This window comes from Cupressus sempervirens, chromosome 11, assembly GCF_028749045.1.
Source record: "Cupressus sempervirens isolate cs-2001-9-10 chromosome 11, ASM2874904v1, whole genome shotgun sequence".
NCBI lineage: Eukaryota > Viridiplantae > Streptophyta > Pinopsida > Cupressales > Cupressaceae > Cupressus > Cupressus sempervirens.
Genome location: NC_143128.1, coordinates 432,460,032 through 432,464,693, shown reverse-complemented (window position 1 = coordinate 432,464,693; position 4,662 = coordinate 432,460,032).

Below are 4,662 nucleotides of genomic sequence, written 5' to 3'. Positions count from 1 at the left end.
GTGTTTACTGAGTGAGAGTAATTCTTTATGTAAATTGAGTGTTCCTATGTTAACCAAGTTACAACAGTATTTCAATTTTAGCAGAGTTTTGGTTTTGAATTATATTGACATCTTAAGGGATCTTGGATTTATTTACCCCTCTTATATTTCCAATAGTTGGTGTTAGAGCTTTTGGTGCTTGCAAAGAAGGTTTGAAGGACCTAAGCTAAAAGATCAAGATGTTTTATAGAAGGGTGATTCTTAAACTAAACAAAGATAACTTCCAAGCATGACAAGAACTCACGAAGCTCCTGTTGGGTGTTCATTTTGCACAAGGTCACACCAAAAGAACAATATTTTTGTATTTTTCTATTTTTCAATGAATGCAACTCTAACAATGCAGCTACTATGAGGTCCTATTCTAATAGGGGGGTTAATAAAGCAAATAAAAAAATTGAAAGAAAAATAACATGAAATCAAATGACTTGAAATTAAAATTCCTAAATGGACATAAGCTACACAACACAACACGCTGCGAGTTAAACCTTAGAAGAAATTAGTAGGAAACCAATGAAAATAGGAGCAGTGCTTCCTAGAATCCACTGATGTAATCGTTGGTGAGAATCTTTAACAAATCGAATGATGTTTCACTCTTCATCAAATCACAAGGCCATGGAAAGTGTGCTCATGTGAGACAAAAAGCTATGTAGACATAATCAAGTGATCTCTTCTCAAGCTTGTTACGTCAGCAGAATTCATATATCTATAGCAAACACCAGAACTAAAAGATTGCACAACCAAAAAAAACGCAATAAACCTTTGGCTCAATCACAATCTCATGAATAAAATCCACAAAACAATGACACATTTAGGCAAGAATAACTACACTCTGAATGCTAGCACCAAAAGCATAACTTTATTGCATAATGATGACAACCCTTCTTACATTTTACAATGGGGTATTTATAAGAAATCATCTCCTCAATTTGTGTTGAGAGTGAGAGATATCTTGATGCAATAAAATTATTTTAAAACATTTAAACAAACTAAATATATACAAACTGACAATCTAACTGGTGCTTAGAGGAACTCCATCAATATTCTATTCATTAATTGGATGCATGAGTCCTTTACATGTCAAAAACAAAGAAAATATGAGAGAGAAAGTAGGAGGAAGCCATCAGTCAAGGTGGAAGTGCATGGAGTCACCAAAAATAGAAGCTACCCCTTCACTAGACATGTGTCAGAGTTAACTTGTCATCAGAATATGCTCTCAATGCATGGAAAGTGCTATTTTTGAAACTGGCAATCAACTGTCAGCGCACCTCTAAATTGCAGAGCTATGGAGCTCAAAAATGTAGAGTTGCAGAGCTCAAACTTATGGAGTTGTAGACTTGCATACCTGCGAAGCTCAAAAATGCAGAGCTATGGACCTACATACTTGCGAAGCTGTGCACCTCAATAGCTCAAATCACCGAAAAATCAAAGTTGTTAATTTTGAAAATGATTTCTGGGTTTTACTCAAATGGGGTTTTAGATCACTTTTTGTATACATTCTTTGCCTATTTTTGATGATTTATACCCTCTTTATAGCCAATCACTTTCATAAACTTGAACTTCCTCTACTTCTTCGATCTAAAATCCAAAGGCACCTATGTTGAATCTTGCCTTTAATAGCTACATAAGATGAGGAATCTGTTCCACTTCATGTGTCCAACCCTTGTATCTTCAACCTTTGTCTTCTCTCCAACTGCCCTATCCTTCTCGGCAAGAAACCAAGTGATCCAGGTGATCAAGTGTTTGAAACTTTTTCATATTTTTTTGCAAATTTTTCTAGGCATTTTTAAATGGCTTTTTCAGAGGTCTTCTGCTCAAAATTTCAAGTTGAAACTCTCATAGGTCCCTAAAATTGGGCAGCTAAAGGCTCCCTATTTTAGGGATTGAAATTAGATCTTCAATTCTTCTTTCCAACGGTGTAAACAGTTTTGAATTTTGAGCTCTAAGTCAAAAGTTATGACCCTGACAAGTTGAGGATACCTTTTTTACCTTTTATTTTATTTATTTGAGTGCTCGCACTAGGGGGCATGAATGACATCTTTCATGAGGGGTGCGACACACCTCCGCAAGGGGTGTGCACGATGCATGGTGCACCTCCATGAGGGGTGCGCACGACGTGTAGTGCACCTCCATGAGGGGCGTGCACGACGCATGAAACCTCCATGGAGCACGCAGCATGCCTCCATGAGGGGCGCGCACAGTGTGTGACACCTCCATGGAGGGCGTGCATGTGCCTCCATGTGTAGCAAAAATTTTATTATTATTATTATTATATATATATATATATATTTGACTCTAACTTCTAACCAAATTTTCTTCTCCCAACTCTCTAAATGTGAGTCCAGGAGTCGAAAAAAGTAGGGCGTCCTCATTCCTAGCGAAGAATGGGGCATGTGTTGTGGACACCACAATAGCTCCATTTGGCAACCATTGGTGATATAGGCCTAAAATATCTAGAGAACAAATATGTGGCACCTACTAGAACTTTAACTCTAGATTAGATTGTGGAAAAGAAGAACCATAACATAATGATGATTGACATTGCTTCCACTCTCAACAATGCTGAATTCAATGAAATCAAAGACTGTGCTACTAATGAAATGTGGAACAAGTTGAAAGATATCTATGGACATGATGACAATGTGAGGAGAGCTAAAGGTAGAAAGTCTCAGAGGCCAGTTTGATCAAATGAAGATTAAAGAAGATGAGAACATTGCATAGTATAGTAAAAGAATCAAAGCTAGTATGAGTGCAATTAGAGCCTTAGGAAGGAAAATTGATGATGTAACAATGGTCAGCAAGGTACTCAAAACTTTTTTTCCTATTTATGCAATTAGAGTGTTAGCTATTCAAGAAATGAGATGTGATCCTAATAATGATATAACTTTGGATGCACTAGTAGGAAGGTTGAAAAGCCTTTGAGTTAGATAACTTTGATAATTATATTCCTAACTCTAGTAACATAGAGTTTGGATTTCAAACCAAACTATTGTTAGAAATATAAGAGGAGTAACTAAAAGGGGAGGGGTGAATCAGTTACTAAAAAATAAATCTCAAATCCATTAGATGTTAATACAAATCAAAACTCTAATTAAACTGTATTATGTTGTAACTCGAAAAACACACATGCACTCGTTAAACACTTAAATAACTTGACAACTATTTAATGTGAAAATCTTAAGATATTATTTATGATTAATCTTACTTAATTTATTTGCAAACATATAAAGGAAGTAGCATGAAAACAAGTGACACCAAGATTTAATGTGAAAACCCAATTCAGAAAAAAACCAGCAATTGCAACTAGTTATTGATTTTCACTCTTTTGAAGGGAGCTCTATTAGGAGCCAACCCTATTAAAGGTTACAAAACACACTGTTAGGTACAAACCTATTAAAGGATTTGATACCCTATTGGGAGTGGCCTTGTTAGAGGTCTTTAGACACTTCAATCTAGAAATGCCACCCTATTAGAGGATTTACAAATAGTTATTAAGCCAACTCTATTAAGAGATTTAGATCACTTCTACAATAGTTAGAAAGTAACAATGAGATGATGATGATCTAATTTCTAATGCAATTGAATTTCTGATTACATATCTCAATTTTGGCTTGTATACTTGATCCTTCTTGATCAGATGTATCTTTACAACTCAACAAGGATATTCTACTTATCCTTTTAATTCGCTTCCTCCAAGCATCTTCAAATCTTTTGTTATGGTCCACACATTCAATCCTCAACTTGACCTTATATTTATATCTTACACATTGTCAAGTTAGCTTGAATATAACTTAGAATACTTAATATTCACCTCTTTAGTTGGCTAGAACCAACAACTAAATCAATTGAGCTTAATATGCCAAAACAAGAAAATCTTTTGTTAGCTAACCCTGCTTGGTAGACACTAACTCAGAAATGATTTTTCTATGTTAACCGAGTGAACTTGGTTAACACTACATATTCACAAAGTTCCTTTTGTAATTGAGTAAGCTTAGTTAACATTGGTTCAATCCAACATTTTCTTCATTAACTGAGTGAGCTCAATTAACACTCAACTTCTACAAACTTTCATTTGATACCAAAGTGAACTTGGTAGAAACTGACTTCTGAGCTTGAAAAACTCTAGAATGCTTAGCAGACACAAGAAATTGTCTTCAATGCGCAAGTGAGCTCAGTATACATTGACTAGCAATGATATGACATTATGTGTAACTTCAAAGATAATAAACAATTAATAAATTATTTTCAACAACTATCACTCAAAAAGAAAGCTACAAATTCTAAAAGCAAGAATTCTAATAGTAAAGATAAAGATGGTTATGATGAAAATCTTAAAATCAGTGAAGTATTGTTTGCAAGAAAATTTCCCAAAGGCAAAGGAAAGTACAAAGGTAAAATTCTTTTGATCTATTTTTCTTGTGAAGAAGTTGGTCACATTGCTACAAGGTGTCCAACCAAAGAAGACAAAGAAGAAAAGAAGCATGACAAGTACAAAGGCAAAAAAGATTTCAAAAGCTATAAAGACTACAAGGATAAAGGTAAAAAATCTTGTTACATGGCTAAAGATTCTGATAGTAGCGATGAAGATGAAATGGTTTACATTATTGTTAAGGATGAATCAGATGA